General features: G+C 52.3%; 1 protein-coding gene across 5 annotated transcripts in view; it reads left to right on the top strand.

Annotated features, from left to right (window-relative positions):
• Positions 1-19,426, top strand: part of TFEB (transcription factor EB) — a 52,223-nt gene that overhangs the window by 12,173 nt on the left and 20,624 nt on the right. The window contains exon 1 of one of the 5 annotated variants that reach the window (XM_032339915.1): positions 15,573-15,577. The exons of 3 other annotated variants lie outside the window; for them this stretch is intronic. The gene's annotated coding sequence lies outside the window, so the exon portion shown is untranslated. Of the gene's footprint in view, positions 1-15,572; positions 15,578-16,983; positions 17,610-19,426 lie in introns of those variants that run through there. One more of the 5 variants, XM_032339913.1, reaches the window with a different exon arrangement.

Genomic DNA, 19,426 nt, shown 5'->3' with positions numbered 1-19,426 from the left:
GACTGGGGATGGTGGAAAGCGAGGTGGGGGGGTCAGGAGTCCAAGGAGCTGGCTCCTGCCCCACTTCTGAGGAGCTCTGCCTCCCTGGGCAGCTGAGCCCAGCCCTGCCTGCCTGGTCTCCACATCTCCAGGCTTGTTTAGAGGCTCTTGTGAGGAGATAATGAGGTGCATAGCCAGACCACACAGTACATACCTCCTTACCTCAGGGATTGGGAGCAGATACTCTGTCGGTCCCACTGGGTTCGAATTGTGGCCCCGCCACTCTGCAGCTAGGTGATCCCGGGGTAAGTCACTTAGTCCCTTGGTGCCTCAGTGTCCTTGTCTGTAAAATGGAGAGAACAATCATAGTGCCTCCGTGTGGGTTCATTTTGGGAACTAAAAGACTTAATTCACATAGTGCTCAGCGCACTGCTTGACAAGCAGTAAGTAGGTGCGCTGCATAGGTGACCCTTCTCCTGGCACAGAAGCATGTTCGGGAACCGCAAAAACCTGCCTGCTGTTTCTGTCATTATTTTTGATGGCAGGGCTTTGCATTGGCCCTGGGGACGATAATACTAAGTGCCCACCTTTCCCAGGCATTTACTGCATTTCAGGTGCTGTGCCAAGTGCTTGCCCCGCAGTAGCCCCTCAGCCCTCAGAGGCTCCCTTTGTGGGTGGGTGCCGTGTCATCACCCCATTTCATAGCCGGGGACATGGAGGCACAGAGAGGGTGAGGGATTTGCTGCAGGGCAGTGATATCAGTGAGGGGGGACCGCAGAATGGTCCGCTGGAGCCCTGCTGCCCCATCCCAGCCCCTTTCCTGGGTTCAGGTGGAGGTGGGTTGGGAGGAGGGAGCAGGGTCTACTGTGAAGGCAAGAAGGCTAGCTCGCCTCCAGACCTGCGGGCCCCGGCCAGTCTCCAATCAAGTAGCCAACTAAATGCACCCATGGAATGGCTTTTTAGTGCTTGGAGTTGGAGTGAGCTTCCTGCCAGTGTGCAGACTCAAGAGAGGGGTTGAAGGCCCTCAGCTGGCGGTGGGAGGGCGGTGTGGCTCAGGAGTTAGGAACATGGCCCCAGATTCAGACAGATCTGGCTTTGAATTCTGCCTGAGCCACGTACTGTGTGACATTGGGCCTCAGTTTCCTCACCCGCAAAATGGGGATAGTAAGAGCCCCTATCTCTTTGGGCGATGGTGAGAATAAAATGAGATATCATAGTAAGGTGCTGAGCACAGGCCTGGCCCAGAGTGAGTGTCTGATGATTATACAGAAGGTCATGTGCTGGGTGGGAAGTTTGGGCCACACAGATCTCCCTAGAGGCTATAATTTGAACTGTGGATCAAGGCCACTAATGGGACCCTAATTTCTGGCCATGAAGTCAGCTTAGTGAGTCTCAATGAACATTTTTTTTTTCAGTGAGAAAGAAGATCTAGAGAGGACATCCAGGTGTATTGCATTGTCTTGGCCAAATGTTTTGTGCAACTTTTTTTGTTTCAGGTTCATATGTGTGTGTATGTGTGTTATGCATACGTGTGTGTGTGTGTGTGTGTGTGTGTACTGGGCCAAATAAAGTATATTTTTTGAAGGTCATGGTCAAGATATTCACGGTCACTTCCTTAGAGATTATCTCCCTCTTGTGCAATGTTTACAGAGCACCTACTCAGTGCAAGACCCAGAGCCACATGCTGGGGTCTAGACTGAGAATTGTGGGTCTGATTCTCAGCATGGTATATGTGGGTGACTGGGCCCTGTGTGTGTGGGCTCAGCTGAGGCAGAGGTGGCCAGAGAAGGCTTCATACATGGATAGGGACTGTGTGTGTGTGTGGGGGGGGGTGAGAGTGCCTGGGGTGAGTGGTTGATGTGGGGTCTGGAGCTAGAGAGCCACCTTGGGAGGTGGGGGTCCCTGTCTGTGGAGGGCTGCAGGGCCAGGTCTGGCTGGAGTGTCCATGCTAGCTAGAGCAGGGGACTGGGTGGAGGGAGTCATCCCAGGGCACTGGGCAAGGGCTGTGCCTTTCTTCTCTGGCTAGGGTGGGGTGGGGGTAGAGGAGGCCTTAGGATTACTGATGCTCCTCCCATCCCCAAGACTTGCAGGATCTACAGTGACTCAGTAAGACCCAGGGCCCATGCCTTAGCCATTTCCTCCCCTCCCCTGAGCCTTGGGAGCCTCCTGAGCCTTTTCCCCTCTACTGCCCTAGCTGGCTTTAATGAATCTGGCCTGGAAACTGGATCAGTCCTGAGCCCTGGTCCAGGGTCCAGAAGTCTTTCTGCTACTTAGATCTCTGCCCAGGGCCAGTTGGGGGCTCAGTTTCTTCATCTGTAAAGTGGGCATACTAGCCCCTGAGCGGTCGACTTTCTGGTTGGTGATGCTAATCTTGTGACCTGTGTGGATGAACCGGCTATAGGAAGTGTGAAGGCTTCTGGGTGGGTAGTCCTTGTCATCTCTAAGACTGAGAGAGCTGGGAAAGGTCATGAGCATGTCAGCTGCCTGGCTGGAGAGCCCCCGCCTCCCCACCCCGTGACCTGGGGCTGTGGGGCAATGGTGGAGAGAGGCCTGTGACCCATGGTGAGCTGGGACTATCCCCGGCTCTGAGGGGGAGGTGGCCTTTCAGGGGCCTCAGAGGATGAGACCCAGGTCAAACCTGGGTCTGGGAACCCCAGCTTCCAGAGTCCTCCCCTACATGGGGCACCCTCGGAGTTCCAGCTTGGAAGTGTTGCCATTTGGAGGGGCAGTGCTCGGGGACTGATTGGCGGAGGCCAATATCCAGGAAGCCATGGGTGGCTTCTCACCTGCTGTGCCCAGGGCCCAGAGGCTCAGATGGGAGCTCCTATAGCAGAATGTGGTCTCTAATGATAAGGTCCTATATACTGAGCACCTGCTCCCTGACAGGGTGTTAAGCGGTTTTGTACATTTGCAAATTTAATCTTCACAATGGCCTAAGACACAGTTCTTTTATTATCCGGTTTTATAGGTGAGCAAACTGAGGCCCAGAATGAAGTCTGTCAGCCAAGGTGACCTAGCCTAGTGAGTGGCAGAGCTGGGCTGAGGCTGTGATCTCTGGATTCAGGTTGCCACTGACTGGCTGTGTGACCTTGGACACAGGGGACTGAATCTCTTTGGTCCTTAGTGTCTTGCTCTGAGAGATGGGGATAACATCAGTGCTTTTACTCAAGGGTTGTTGCAAGAATTACAGGAGGTAATGCAGGTGAGCTGCTGCCCATAATAAGGGCCCAGTAAATAAGATCTGCTTCATCATCTCTCCTGCCCACAGCAGTAACCTGCTGGGTGACCTAGGCCAGCTGTCTCCTCTGACACCTTCCTCGTGTAGGGGAGGAAAACTTTTCCCTTCTTCCCTTCTAGTTTCTTTGGCTGGCTTAATAATTAAATCTACATAAGACAGATTGACTGAAGAAAAACAAATTTAATTTTGTATGTACAAGATCCCCAAAGATATGAATGTCCAAGAAGTGAACCAAGCAGGCAGCTTTCATCCCATTCAGAGAAAGAAACAATACATTTGTGAAGAATTGACAAACGAAAGGGGTTTGGGCTTAGGGTAGCTTAATTAGTAAAGAAGTAAAAAGGGTTGTTTATACACCCCCTGGGCCCTGAATTCCCTGTTTCTTGTACTAAGGGTGTCTCTCTGACTCCTCCTACTGGGAGGGTGACTTTCAGGTGGGAGATTCATTTCCTGCTCTGGGGTACCCAAAGGAAGGGCAGGGTGTCTTGCTAGTACCTGCTGTCTCTTCACTAACTTTAATTCAAAATAATCATTATGCCAGAGCGGCATATTTTGGGGTGGGATGTTGTGTTCCCCTTTAGTTTTACCGAAGTCTAGAAGCTGAGCTGGTGAGGTGCTTGTTATTTCATTGAATTAGTCTTGAAAATAGGTCAGTTCAGTTAAACAGCTGTGTTTCATTTTAGGAGGTGGTGTTGTATCTGGGCTCTTAAAGTAAGGCCCATATCGTGTGAGAAATCAGGTATTTAATAAGGCATTTTTATGGGAAGAAAAGAAAACCAAAGATGAGTGACTGGAGCCGGCTATGATCCCAGTTTCTTAGTTCTACAGGCAGCTGGTGGAGAAGGTTTTGAGATGTCAGCTCCGGGCATCTCCAGATGGAGAGAGGGCAGAACGGGAGTGATCTGCTAGGTCTTCCTGGTTTGCAGTTTGAGTGTCTCTGGTGGTCTCTTCTGAGTGGCCCACACAGCAACAGGCACAGAGATCACCTCTGCGTGAGTGGTTTCAGTGGTTTCTCTCAAGTTTCCCTCAAATTGTTCACGCTCGTAGGGCTTCAGGGAAAAGGGCAGCTTTTGGTCTTGGTGAGTCTGCATTAAGAGTGGAAGAACACCGGGGCCGTTAGTTTGGAGAGTTGTAGCCAAGTATTGGAGGAAACAGGTAGAAAAGAAAACTTAATTGATTGTTCCCAGTACTAGAATCTGATATCCAAAGGGATGTACTATCATTTTTCATCGAAACAATTTTTTTTCTCTCCGGTTATCCCCATAACTACCAAAGGTCATCAGAGTAAGACTAACTTGTTTGCGAAATAGGTTTAGTTTGAGTAAATTTAACTTATTATTTATGGAAAGGCAGCAAGAACTTGCCACTGACTATAGAGAATCCTTTCATCTGCTCTGTTGGAACTTTTCATAAGGAATCTTAGATTGGGCTTTCACAAGCCTCTTGACGCTAGGAAGCTGAGCCAAGGACTTATCTTCAGGCTTTACTTGCAGTAACTCCTCTTTTCTCAAAGTCCGCAAAATATCCTGAGGTTTCTGCACCTGCCAGGAGTTGACCTTCCTTACTCACCTGGTGAGGCTGCTGGGAAGCGTGTAAGCAAGGTACCAGGCTTATTTTTCCAAGGGGTTTTATTGGCTTCATAAAGTCAACCTTAGTTCCTTAAAGCTGTCTGGGCATTTCTGAGTCTACGCATGGCTCCCTTAAACGTGACATTCCAGTCAAAGCCTTGGTAATATAGCCAATGTTTCCAATGGTGTTCTGTTATTAGAAGAATAGATGTTTATTGAACTTGTATAAATAACTATATTGTCATGAAAACAAGAATGCTCACGAAGAGTTTTCAAATTCTGGAGACATCAGGTAGGGAGAAGAAGGTAAATGTTTCAGTTTTACTTATAAAGGTGTAATTTACCAAATTGCTATTAAGTCATGGTTTTCTTATTTGTTTATTTGAAAGAGAGAAAGTACAAGCACGAGGAGCAGCAGAACGAGAGGGAGAAGCAGGATCCCTACTAACAATAGTGACAAAAAAATTTTTTTAAGGCAAATACAGAAGGTTCTATAGTTATGAGCAAAACTTAGCTCTTTTAATATTGAGAAGACTTAGTTTTCTTAAGTAATCAAAGGCCTGATAATAAAGACAAACGTAAAAGATTAAAAGAAAAAATAAAGGAGGGGCAGGGAGGGTGAAAAAATAATAAAAACCTAAGGAAAAAAAAAAAAAAAAAGAAAAAGACCTTCTATAATCTCTTATCAGGAGCAGACCAATAGTCCAAGAAAACTTTGTCCTTTTAGCAATTTTAGTTCTATAATAGCCAAGCTATTGATATTAAAGCTTAATTTTAAAAACCCTTCCAGCAGCAATTTGATTTTAGCCAGATTATTCGCATAGGGTAAAATTCTGTCATACTCTCCCTTTAATTTTTTCTAAATGTATCTTCATACCTCATACCTTTTCTAACCAAAAAAACCACACCCTACTTTTTTTGCATAGAGTTGTTTCCCTTACTATTTAGTGGTGATTACACATATCAGTTAAAATGTTTAACCCTGGGGTGACTGAGTGGCTCAGTCGGTTAAGCGGCTGCCTTCGGCTCAGGTCATGATCTCAGGGTCCTGGGATCGAGTCCCACATCGGGCTCCTTGCTCTGCAGGGAGCCTGCTTCCTCCCTATGCCTCCACCTGCCACTCTGCCTGCCTGTACTCTCTCTAGCTCTGTGACAAATAAATAAAATCTTAAAAAAATAAATAAATAAAATGTTTAACCCTTAAGAATTTTAACTTAGGGGCACCTGGGTGGCTCAATGGGTTAAGCCTCTGCCTTCAGCTCAGGTCATGATCCCAGGGTCCTGGGATTGAGCCCTGCATCGGGCTCTCTGCTTGGCAGGGAGCCTGCTTCCCCCTTTCTCTCTGCCTGCTTCTCTGTCTGCTTGTGATCTCTGTCTGTCAAATAAATAAATAAAATCTTAAAAAAAAAAGAATTTTAACTTATAATGAAAATTGACAAGTAAACAGCGGTGAACCATATGTTATACCAGCAGTCTATAAATTGGCAAATTTGTAGATACGTCTTAAAATTTCTAGAACATGTGCCATTTTTAATACTGCGATCTTTTAATGTGGCCTAGACATGTTTAACAGACTGAAATATCTTTAATTCCTCCATAATAGGAAGACAAAATTAGGTAAACTTATGTTCAGTAATTAATGGTTTATCTTACTTAGAAAGGATATCGATATTCAATAAATTTCTGTTATTTAACTTAGCAGACCTAATGGTGGAAGTTATCAAAGAATTTGGAAAACCATTTTTAAAGTAAACATATATAAAACACAATTATTATTGAAACGTGTATATAAAAAAAAGTCATTAAAAAACGTTTACATAGACACTCTTATCCTGTTCATCTATCTAAATTACCTGTTTTAAACATTACATTTAGATTACCTACAAAAACTTCATGAGATGTTAGACAAAATCAGAGATCATCCCAAATGTTTTTCTCACTGACAAATTTTGTAACGGAAAACATAAACTTACTTGACTGGTAAACCATGGTGGAGTAGAAGTTGTATGTTTGCATCATAATTAATGCTCATAGCTCTGAAGCCACCTCTGTTTTAATTAAGTCAACAAGTTTCAACAAGCTTTTAATTCCCAAAGATTATCCCAGATCAGTGTGAACTTAAAAAAAATTGGGGGTTAGTTTTCATAGTTCTGAGTGCTTGTTCCCCCAACTCAGTAGAGCTCTTTTACAGATTAATTTTGGCCATCACATCTGGAGGCAGAAAAGTGTCATATATCTACAGCATACATACAGACACATGTCAATATACAGAGAGACACAAACAGGCTTTATAGCCATTGTTGTAAAATTTTATACGGGAGTCAGGTGCCATAATACAAAACTCACGAGTTTATACAACAGCTGGATCCAAATTATGTTTCCAGCGGTTGGGACAGGTTAAGTTTACCCACTCAGATGACTGAAGCTTTTTTAAAAGAACGTTTGTGGGCCAGACTTAAGATTTTTGCATTAGACCAATTTTCAAATTGGTCCTTTTTTTCTGCACCTGATGAAAAACTTCTCCCTAAAGTTTGCATTTCAAAGAATGGCTCTTAGAAGATGGGAGTGGAAAATCCCTATCATGAGGGCACAGAGAATGTATCTAAGTTTAATTTTGTATGTACAGGAGCCCCCCCCAAAAATGAGGCTCCAAGAAGTGAACCAAGCAGGCAGCTTTTATACCGTTTAGACAAAGAAACAATACCTTTGTGAAGAATTGACAAAAAGAAAGGGATTTGGGCTTGGGGTAGCTAATTAATAAAGAAGTAACAAGGTTTGTGTCTACAGCCTTCTGGGCCCTGAATTCTCTATTTCTGGCGATAAAGGTGTCTGTCTACCACTTGGTACAGGGAGGGTACCTTTCAGGTGGGAAATTTATTTCCTGCTCTCAGGGGCACAAAGGAAGGGCAGGGTGTCCTTCTTGTACTTGCTGTCTCTTAAGTAACTTCAATTCAAAATAATTGATATGCCAAAGTGACATTTTTTTTTTTAAAGATTTTATTTATTTGGGGCACCTGGGTGGCTCAGTGGGTTGGGCCGCTGCCTTCGGCTCAGGTCATGATCTCAGGGTCCTGGGATCGAGTCCCGCATCGGGCTCTCTGCTCAGCGGGGAGCCTGCTTCCCTCTCTTTCTCTCTGCCTGCCTCTCCATCTACTTGTGATTTCTCTCTGTCAAATAAATAAATAAAATCTTAAAAAAAAAAGAGATAATAAAAAAAAGATTTTATTTATTTATCAGAGAGAGATCACAGTAGGCAGAGAGGCAGGCAGAGAGAGAGAGGAGGAAGCAGGCTCCCTGCTGAGCAGAGAGCCCAATGTGGGACTCGATCCCAGGACCCTGAGATCATGACCTGAGCCGAAGGCAGCGACTTAACCCACTGAGCCACCCAGGTGCCCCCCAAAGTGACATGTTTTGCTCTCCTTCACTTGCCTCTTGTTGAGGATCAGTTGGGATGAAAACCCTCAGTGGGTAATGAGGGAGACCTTCATAGAACCAAAGTGCCAAACTCCCTGAACCCCAAGAGCCACTCAGAATTTTGAGGGGCTTGCTGCTAACTGCAGAGTCCTGGTGCATTTTGTTTGGGCCTGCTTCAAACTTTCATGTTTCCTGCTGGCCTTTATAGGCATTTGAGTTGGTGACCTCAGATCAACTCCAGGGCACCCCAGTTCTACTCCAGGGTTTCACCAGATATGTTCTGTTGAAGGGTTTGGTGGTCAAGCAGGTATGGGAGATGAGGGGTCAAAAAAAGGAAAATGGAAGAGAAATAAGTCAATCAGAGAAGGATAATTATCATATGATTTCACTTTTATGTGGAATTTCAAACACGAAACAGAGGATCATAGGGGAAGACAGGGAGAAATAAAATAAGATGAAATAAGAGAGGGAGATAAACCATAAGAGACTCTTAACTATGAGAAACAAACTGAGGGTTGCTGGAGAGGAGGGGGGTGTGGGGATGCCATAACCGGGTGAGGGCATTAAGGAGGGCATGTGGTGTAATGAGTGCTGGGTGTTATATGCAACTGATGAACCACTGAAATCCACCTCTGAAACAAACAATACACTATATGTTAATTAATTAAATTTAAGTAAAATAATTTTTTTTAAAAAAAGAAGGAAAATAAAACCCCAAATGGTTTTCTTTGCTGCAGGACTTGTCAGAGCCTTTGATGTGCTGATATTCATTGTGTACATCCAGTATGTGGTTGTGATATACCGTAGGGTATCTCAAAGGCTTGGTGTTCAAAGCTCCTTTTTCCAGAAAGAGAAACAGACCTGGAGTGAAGCATAGAAAATGATTTCCCCAGATCATGCAGTTATCTCTGATAAAGCTGGGACTAGATCCCAGGGCTCCTGACTGCATGGCCAGTTCTTTGCCTAGGACATCCCCTCCTTTCCCTCCTTCCTCCATTCTCCTCAGAGAAATGTTGTATGTAGTGCTACTCCCTTCCTGAAGGCTCCTCACTTTTTTTCTGGCCCCTTCCCTCTGGCTGCCAGCAGGATTAGAGCGTGTCCTAGTCCCTCTGGGCATTCACTGATGGGAGATGGGACTATGCCCAGCACACAGGCTCTGGGGAGCTACTTGCCCGGCTAATGCATGGCAGTATTAGGCTGCACCCCAGCTGCGGGGCCTTAGCAAGTTAGTTGGGTTTTTTTTTTTTTTTTTTTTTTGAGTCCCATTTTCCTTGGCTATGTCAGGTAACTCATCATTTGGTTTGTCATCCTTACTGAGAGGTTCGCCTCCCGACACCCTAAGTGAATGTACGCTATTTGTTTACAGTTCATGTGCAGATGCCCACGAGTCTTAACTATTCTTATCATCCTTGGGGGGCAATGAGGGAAGAACATGGAAAAAACGAGGGAGATCCCCCTGGCCGTGGGATCTAACACGTTTGCAATCCCAAATTCCGTCTCAGCCCCCACACTTGCTGTCTGCCCTTGAGGCTACTGCTATCCGTCTGAGGTCCCAGCTCCCCCACCCCCCATCACCTACAAGATGGGCTGGTCTGGCTGACTCTGGTGAGACAGGATGGGTGGGCGTTGGGGCACCGTGTCCTACTTTCCTGTGGGGGGAGTTGCCATTCAGGTTGGGGAAAGAATCTGAGAATCTCAGCACAGCTCTGCGTTGAGCTGGGTGGCCTTCTCCAGGCCTGCCTGCCCCTTGGTACCGCCATTCACCTGGGTGGCCGGCCACCTGGCCCGTGGAGGGGGAGGGCATGTGAGTGTGTCCATGCCTCTGTCAACCCAGCCATTGGGGTATAGATCTCCTAGGCCCCCTGTGGACTGTGGTGGGCTCTGAGGGAAAGGCCAGGGGATGGGCCAGACTGGGCTGGGAGGTGGAGGGAGATGGAGCCTCCCTGGCAGAGTGTCCTTTCCTGGAGGGCTGTTTGCCTGAGTTATTCTTAGCACTGACTCATTAGAGCGTTTATTTTTAGCCCTGTTTCTAAGTGTTGCCAACATCTGGTGCAGCTAGTACTGAAGGGGATAGGGGTGGCAGGGGCGACCCCTTTGGGCATCGCCGGGGACTGGAGCTACTTGCAGGAGGAGGAGGACAGAGCCTTCTACTTCCCGCACCTGTCACGACTTGCAGCCAGGCACACAGTTGGTGTCCTATTTGTGCTTTGTGCCTGGACTGCTCTCCTACTGTCTCATCCTTCCAGGTCCGAAGCTCCTGTGTCTGGGGCGGGGCGGTGGGGGAGGAGGGGGATGAGTGCTCCTCAGGTGGGCTTTCCCAGGCCCACCACTTGGAGGTTCCAGTTGGCTTCTGCCTGCTGCAGAGAGGGGCCTCAGAGGAGGGAGACAAGCCCCCAGCTCGGGGCCCTTGTTGTTGCCCCCACCAGAGGGGGAGCCGGCAGACATAGGGGAGGAGTGTCACTCAGTGGTTATGTGTGCAGGCTTTGCCGCTGGACCACCTGGGGGCCAACCCTGGCTTTGCTCCTTCCCAGCTGGGTGACCTTGGGCCAGTTGTCCACCTCTTTGTACCTCAGGTTCCTTATCTGTGGGCTGCTGATGGGAATCTGGTGTTTTGAGGATGAAGATAAGAACCGTTGAAGTGTCGGCTAGTATGTGTATATATAAGGACGTGGTGGTGACTGATCTTATTACTTTTGTTGTTATTATTAGTGATGAGCAGCTCTGTGTGTGCCCTCTTTGGATGTTGGAGTGAGTTGGGTAGGAGGCTTCCAAGTGTTGCTCTGAGTGAGATGAAGCTGGGGATGGGGCTCAGAGGGGGAGCTGACACCCAGGCATTGTGAAGGCGATTTCTGTAGGGCTGCAGTAAGGGGTGGAGAGCCAAGATGTGGGTCGGAGCGTGGGCTTTACCCTTCCTGGGTTGAATGAGTTGGTTGACCTTTGTGAACATCCGTTTTTTCCCCACAAGACAGTGGCGCTAATAGGCCATCGAATTGCTGGGCTCGTGGTGGGAGCTGAACCCGAGAGACTGTGCAGGGTGGGGTGCGTTGCTGTGGCCCTTTCCCATGAGAGGGACGTGGTGCTGCTACCTGGGGAGTCAGGGAGGAGAGCCTGGCCTGGAGGCTTGGCGAAGGGGGCCTGTGGTCCTGGCTCTCCCTCAGCAGTGTGATCTGTGCACATCGATGGCTTCCCCCGGCTTCTGCAGGGCAGCAGAGAGACCAGAGAAAGCTGGTTTTGAGACTCTTCCTCCAAACCCCAGGGAATGATTTGGGGACTGTTTGAGCTCACAGGACGGGGAGGCCGCCAGCTGGAGGCCAGGTGGTCTGGCCCTCCCCCGTCCACACAGAGCTTCTTCATTCTCGAGGTTTACATATCAAGGTACTAGGTCCATTTTATCTGAAAACAGGGTTCTACAGCTAGGGCTAGAAACAGCCCGGGGATCTCTGGTGGGTGACTTCCCAGGCATCTTGTCTTTTGACAGGCATTGAATCTTGGAGGTGACCTGTGCAGGGGGGTTCCAGCATCTCATGAGCGCTGGTGCCGGGACTCCCCGCGGGGCGTGGGGGTGCAGAGGGGGGCTGCCGAGCACTGCCCTGGCCTGGCTGCCTACAGGACAGGGATGCCTTGAAGACAACCCTCAATCCCAGAAGCAGACTCTCAAGGGAGGGAGCGAGGGCTGAGATGGGGCAGAAAGGCCCTTGCCTCAGCACTGGCACATAGTAGGTGCTCAAATACCTCAGAATGAATGAAGTGATACCAGGGCAGCCTCCCAGGAAAATAGTACCTCTCCTATGGTGGCCGGTCCTCCCCACCCCTTCCTGTTCCTTCTTGCCCTCGCTCTCTCTTCCCTGTCCCCTGCTTTGACCAGCCTGAAGCTGCCTCAGCCCTGGGGTCCAGGCTCAGCCATGCTCGTAAACTTGAACAAAGACACTTTCTCAGTTGGACCCTCAGTTTGACCATTGGTAAAAGGAGGGTGGTGGGCTCAGCTTCAGAGGGTCCCTTCTGGTGACCAGCCTCTGTTCTCAGGGCAGGTGGCGCCCGCGCACACACACACACACACACACACACACACACACACACACAGGCCCTCACACAGCTCCAAGAAGTGGGCCTGGTTGCCAAAGGTCTCCTTCCTCTCTCCTAACCCCCTCAGGTTCTCCTGAAGTGAGAGTCGGGGAGCTGCAGTGATCTGAATGGGGCCCCCAGGCCATGATGTGCTGGAGCTGGGGCTCGGCTGGGGATGAGGGGGCCCGTGGGTGGGAGAGGAAGGGTGGGCGTCTGCTGTGTCCAGTGGGCGGCGGCTGCCACCATGACTTTTGTGTGTGACCTTCTGGGAGTGTAGGCTGCTGCCCACAGGGCACATATTTGTGTCGTTAATGCCTGGGTGTGAGGGGGTATGTAAATGGGGGCCGTGAGGGAGCAAGGGCGCTGCTGTTGCCAGGAGCTGCCAGGCCTCCGAGAAGGGCAAGGGATTTCATGCAAAGAAGCCCTTCAGTCTCTGCATTTTGGCCACAACCTAAGGAATGGGGTGGCCTGGCTTCCTTCCTTCCCCTCCCCTGCCCCTGGCCCCCAGCTAGTTGCCTGAGGCCCGTGCTCCTCCTCCCCCTGCCACAGGGGGCGGGGACTGCCTTGATTGGCAGTCTGACACCCCTCTCAGGGGCTTCTGGGAGTTCATCTGCACCTGCAGCTGTGGGAGTCAGTGTGGGGACCAAGGGGCTTCTAGGCCTCAATTTCAGGCACTCGGTAATCCCCTGAGCCCGAGGAAGTAGTCTGCAGAGGCCCAGGCTGGGATGCTGTGGTTAGTACCCCGTACCGGCCCAGTGGTTTTCCAGCTTGAGAAGACCTGCCAGGGAGGGGACAGGAGAGGCTCCACCTGCCCACCGTCCCTGCCATCCCTGCCCAGGCTGCTGGTGACTCATTCCTCTGGGGAGTGAGCCGGCTTCTCTCCCCTGGGTCACCCAGGGCCCCAGCAAGATCCTGGTGAGGATGGGGAGGGGGTTGGGATGGAGGCTCTCTTTCTGGGGAGAGGGTCGCAGTAGACTTTCCTTATACCTCCTCCTGGTCCTGCAGACTACCTTCCTTTTGCTCACAGTGGAGGTCACAGCCCCAAATTACAGAATGGGTCCAATGTGCCTCACAAGGGAGCAGCCCAGTGGGGCAGCTGGATCCAGGACTCCTTAATTCCCCAGTGCCCGGCACTGAGCACGTCCCCATTCCACTGCCTGGGCTCACTGAGGGAGTGGGTGGTGCTCGGCTCCCTACCCACCCCCCCCAACAGTGGGGCCGAGCAGCCTAGGAGGGGTGGGGAGGCCCTCTCCAGGGAAACGAATTCCTGGCCTGACCCCAGATGCCGGCCTGCCCAGCTCTGCTCCAGGGTAACGCTGGGCATACACACAGCCCCATTGTACGCCTGGGCTCTGTGCCCGCTGTGGGCCTGGCACCAGTTCTATCAACAGCAGTGGCTCCTCAGTTCCTCCGCACCCCCTGCCAGGACCTGAGCTTCTGCACCCTTGGTGGGGAGGGAGGAGGACCAGTGATCAGGGTGGTAAGAGTGTCCTGAGTGGAGGAGCTGGGACCATCCAGCTACTTGGGGAACCAAATGAATACATTTGTTTCTGTCCCCAAGAGTGGATTTCAAGAGCAGGGAGCATTACCCCGCCCCCCCATGCATGTCGGGAAACTGTGGCCTGGATACACATAAGTGACTTGCCCAAGGTCATGCAGCTACCAGGCGCTGGAGTTCGGGCTTGGGCCCAGGCAGCCTTGGGGCCAGAGTCTGGGCTCTCTACACCACCTTCTTCCATGTCAGGGTTCAGGAAAAGGCAGGCCTTCTTCTTTTCGCAGCCCAACCTTGGGGACTGCGGCAGCCACTTCTGGAAAGTCTATGCTCCCCAGGTGGAAGGAGGCCCAGGAACATGAGGGTCTAGAATCCCCTTGTGCTTGTGAAAGTGTGGTAGCTAGTTTCTGAGGACAGTGTGGGTGGCTAGGTGGGCAAAGCAGATCTCCAGAGCTGGAAGGCAGCACTGTGCCTCAGTTTCCCTGCTCCACCTGCACCGTGTATCTCCTGTGCGTTTTGCGAGGGCACAGGAACATAGAGGTGAGGTGCGGTGAGGGCTGGGGCCTGGACACTTGCACTATTCCTCTGCTTCACAGACTGGGTGGGGGAAGCCCCCCTTTCCCAGTCTAGATGCCCCTGGGGGCAGGGTGCCAAGGCTTCCAGTTGCTTCTATTCTGAGAGTCCGTCCTGAGCTGCCCCATCTCCTCAGGTTTCCCAGCCCGAAGGGACCTCTGAGGCCAGGCAGCCTACAGGGGCAGCCTGGCTCTAGGCTGTGAGGGGTTCCCGCTTCTGCCTCATGCCCATGCCCCTCAGGGCAAGATAGCCGGTGCCTAGATGCCACTCTTATGGGGTCTATTCCGATTCTCACTTTCTGAGCTCACCTCAACCCCACAAGCCCTGACCCTGGGGCTGGAGAACGGAAACCCCTCCCCTTTGCTCAGCCCACCCTCCTTGTCCCCTGTCGTCCTAGGCGTGGGGCCTGGTCCCCTCCTTTGGTGCCACCTCAGCCCTCTTAAAAATGGACAGGGCATTCTGCAGTGACCACAAGATTGTGCAAGGCCAGGCCTGGGCCGTGGGGACAGGTGGAGGAGAGAGAAACTGGAAAAGGGCCCTGAAGCCAGCTCCCTTCCTAGCCTACCCTGGAGCCCCGTCTCCCTCCCCACTCCGCTGGGGCTCATCTTTCTCCTTTTAGGCTGTTCCCACCGACCAGCCAACACGTCTCCATCTGAGTGGACACATCCATGGGCTTCTGGACACCGGTGGGGGTTGGATGTTGTGTGGAAGGGGGATGGGGCAGGGGAGCAGCTGGAAGCCCAGACTGTGTTGGGGAGAAGGGGTGAGGAGGCCTCCTCAGTGCCACCCAGGGCCATGTAGGGAGGGCATTCTGGAAGCCTTGAGGCCTGGTAGGGAGCTTGGCGGACTTTGTCTGGCGGACAGTGGGGCGCCATTGGGGGTGATGGAGCAGGCAATGACTTTTCTTTGTTGCTCAGTCCATTTTGTTTCCACTCCCTTGTTCTCTCAGGGCTGTTCTCTTTGTTTCTCCAAAGACAATAAACCCTTCTCTCTGCTCTTCAGCCCCTTCTGTCCGATTCCTGCTCACCCCTCCCACATGTCCATACTCTGTTCTTGGCTTCCTCTGTCCACCATCCTGGCCTGCACCCCCTGCCCGGCTTTGTCTGGCTTCCCTCCCCCTCCCTAGCCCTTGACCTGGCTCCCCTGGGTGAGGGGCTGTGGGCCTGACAGGACCTCACAGGCCTGGCATGATGAAGACAGAGCCGGGAGGATGCCCCCTGTTCTGACATAGCTCCCTGTACCCTTCAGAGAGTGACCCACCCCCAGGAGTGTGGCCGGGGCTCCTGAGAAGGACCTTACTTCTCATTTGTCAGCCTGATAAATGGAGATACAGATTTGTCTAACAGATAAACTAGAGAGTGATGGGCCTTCGTGTTCTTGTTACTAAATTTAGCAGCAAGGGTATGGACCCAGATGGGAATCGGACTGCAGACAACTACGGTATCTTCTCTCTCTCCTTTCAGACATTCGTCTGCCTACCCATGTAGGCATCCATCCATTCGTCATATGTTTACTGAACACTTGTATTAGGGGCTTTGCATCGAGTCCTTACAGAAATTCTCCAAGATGGCCGTTTTCTTCATCTTACACAGGAGGCTGGGAAGAGCCGGGGGAGTTAAGTGAGTTGCTGAAGGACACGCAGACAATAGGCGACATTATCTGGAATGTTCAGCTCCACCTGCTTTGAAACAAACGTTCTGAGTTCTTAGTGTGGAATCAAGTGGCCTTCCTTGGTGTCCTCAGTGTCTAGTCCGTGCGCAGCCTCACCAGCCGTGCTGTGGAATGAATGGGCGTGCTGGGGTTCCGGAATGCCACAGCTCTAGAGTTCTCTCCTCCATGCAGCTTGGGGCCGGGAGGCACTGCTGGTCTCTAGTCCTCTAGGCATTTGCCGCAGGTAACATCATGTTGCCGTCATGTCCCCCTGAAATGGAGGCTTCCCCACATAAAGTGCAACCTTGGCTCATCCTTGTTGCTTCTGTCCATCTGCGTCTGAGGGCGGTCTTGCCTCTGACGGGTGGGAAAGTTCTAGGAACGCGCTTGGCCACTGCCCCATCTTCCCCAGCGTACACACCCACCCCTCTGCTTTTCCACTAGATGGCCAGCCCCCTTTCTAACGCCGGCCCTTTTACTGGCCTTTCTTTCTAAGCTCAGGAGTTATCTGCTGTGTTTCAGGTACTGACTGCCTCGTCAGGACCCTGGGATAGGAATCCTGGTACTTTATCTAGGAGGTGACCTGCCGTGGGACAGGATGAGTGAGACAGGGAAGGAAGGGAAGCCAGGACAATGTGTGTTCGGGAGCAGGGCACCTGAGGCTCAGGCTCACTGGGGACCCCTGTTTTAGAGTGACCCGGGGACGGGGTGGGGTCAGGGAACCGGGTGTTTATTCTCTTGCTGCCCTTGGCCCCTGGCTAAGGGCTGCTGGGGAAGGCAGGATGCTGGCCTTGCTGGTTCCTGGCTCGAACACAGAGGCAGGTGCTGGCAGCTGGCAGGTTGTGGTGGGTATGGCTGCGCCCTCACAGCCTCAGCTGCACTCACAGAACCTGGGCCCAGTAGTCCCGTCTGTTCCTTGGAGCATGTGTCTTGCCAAGCCCTGTTTCCACAGCTCCCTTCTCTCCGTGCCCATGAAGCTGCCCCGGGCAGACCCTTCCCCCGGAGCCAGTCACCAGCACCTCATTCATTGTGTTCAACAGATACTTAAGGAGCTCCTACTGTGTGCCCAGGGCCATGGATAAAAAGAGGAAGCTGTTAGGATCCCTCCAGGCGCTCACAGCAGAGGAAAGGGACCCAGCGCACATGGGGTCCTTCCTAAGTGTCAGATGCTGGCAGCCATTTCCAGGCCCCCTGGGAGGCAAGTGGACTTCTCTAGGGGCTGGACCGAGGTGCCAGGTGGCGAACAGCCCGGAGCCACCTTCAGTCCCCTCCCAGCCCCGGCATCCTGAACTGTGATTGTAGCGGTTTGCTGACTTCCTTTTCCTTTCTCTCAATGCCCCTGCCTCTTCCCCTCCTGGGGCCACAAGCCCCATGGCTGCCACGTGGTTGTCTTCTAGTGCCCTCCCTCTGGGTCCCTATGAGGAACAGGATGCAATTTGCGGGGCAGTGGGGGGGTGCTCTATTCAAGGGCATCCTTCTGTATCCCTGCTGAAGGCTCGCCCCGGTGCCTGCTTCCTGGAGAGCGGCCTCCTCCCTGCTGACTTCTGCTCCCACCCCGCAGTGTCACACTGTGGTCTCAAGCCTTATGGGGCTCAGGGCATGGGAAGAGTTAAGAGTGGGAAGTGGTGTGTAGGTAAGGCCTTAGGTGTGGGAATGGGGGGAGGTCAGCTGGGGCGGGGCACGGGGCAGGTGCTGGGCCTGATCACGGGTGCATCCGGCCACGGGCAGGCCGGCCAGGTCCTCGTCTCTGGCTTCTCCCTCCAGCCACCGCCCATGGCCTTTCCCCTCCGGTTGTGTCAGGGTGTGTGGCGGCAGGAGTCTGTTTGCCCGTGTGGGCCAACCTCGTGACCTCTGACATTCTGTCTCCCCCATCTACTATGCACCTGTCCCACTTGGACAGAAGGGTGGCTGTTCTCTTGGGGCTGGCATGCTGCTAGGAGGGCTGGCAGGGGGACAGACACGGTTTACGTGGGACCAAGAGGTGGACTATGTGATGAAGCTTTCTGTTGGTGGCTTGGGCTGGAGCTGAAGCGGCTTTGGTCCGGGGAGGAGGTATAAGGCAGGTACAGGTGGCTGCCCACGTCTCACCTCTGTGGGGATTGTTGGTTGGGGGAACCTGGGGAGGTGGCTGGGCATGGTGGGTAGGAGATCACGCAAGGGAGAGAGCAGAGTGACGGGCTCCTCCCCCAGCCCAGCATGCACAAAATCTAGGGCCCTTGGTTCCTCTCTCTGCCCAGTTAAGGGAACGGTGCTTCTTGTGTTTGAGGACAGAAAGCAAAGGTGGGCCAACTGCTGAGTGACTTTGAAGAAGAAGGCTGCTGTTCTGTCCGAGCTCTGCGTGTGGCAGGGATGGGGTGGGTGCAGGCCACTCCCTTGCTCTGTAGATGGGCCGTGATGTGGGGGCCGCTGCTTCTGCGGGGGTGGGGGTGGGTGGGTGGGAAGAGGTTGGCTGTCAGGCCAGTTCTTCTCTGTCCTCCCAGATGGAGAAGGGGTCAAGGTGCCCACCTGAGTGTACCTGGCAGGACAGAAATGAGGCTGAGTTTGGGGTCTGGGGCAGTGGCCAGTATGGGGGAGGCCCTGGGGTGGGCAAGGGCTGGACAGGACCCAGGCAAAGAAGCCCCTGATTTTGTGCTGCTCCTGATGTCCCCAGAAGGCCAGCGGGGGGATGGGGGTGGTGAGGGAGGAGGGCCGGTGTGTAGTGAGCAGAGGACAGCCCTCCACTGTCCTGCAGCCTCCGTCCTAGCTGCCGGCTGCCCTGTCCCGCCCCCACTAGGCGTGAGTCAGACCGAAAGCAGAAGCTGCCAGACATTGCACAGGGTGAAGCGAGGCAGAACCAACTGTGCTATTTTGGAACCTGGTTAATTCCCCTCCTGTCCCCCACCTCTCGTCTCTCAGGGTCCCCACCCCCTCCTGGCCACAAGTGCTTTGCCTTCCTCAAGGGGACAGTGGGGTTGGGACTAGATTTCCTCTGGCAAATGTGGGCGGGGGCGCTGCCTGTCCTTCCCCTTGCCAGACCCCTTCCCTGGCCCAGAGGTGCTGGCTTCTAGGGAGCCAGCCTCCCGGTGTTGGGGGACAGAGTGCCCCCTCCCGGTGGGAGCTCAGAGCCTGCAGGCAGGGCACCCGGGTGAGATGATGGTCTGCTTTTTGGCGAGGTGCCGCTGGCTCCCTGTGCCCTCCCCGCCCATCTTTCACCGCCCTTCAGCCAACTGTCAGCCTCTCTAGAGCTGGGAGCTACAAGGGCTTCATTGGGCCACTTCTCCCAGCAGCGGCTCTTAGAGGGTTGGGAGGGATTTCCAGACCCAGAGGGCAGGTATTTTGGGGCCAAGGGCCTTTCCAGAACCCATGACACCACATACTCTGCAGCAGTCCCCACTGACCCCCTAATCTATGGTTCTTTCTTGGGCATCCTAGGCCTGCTTGAAGTTCTGGCCCCACATTTTAGGGTTTCTT

The sequence above is a fragment of the Mustela erminea genome, chromosome 4 (assembly GCF_009829155.1).
Source record: "Mustela erminea isolate mMusErm1 chromosome 4, mMusErm1.Pri, whole genome shotgun sequence".
Lineage (NCBI taxonomy): Eukaryota > Metazoa > Chordata > Mammalia > Carnivora > Mustelidae > Mustela > Mustela erminea.
This window is presented reverse-complemented; position numbering and strand designations above follow the sequence as displayed.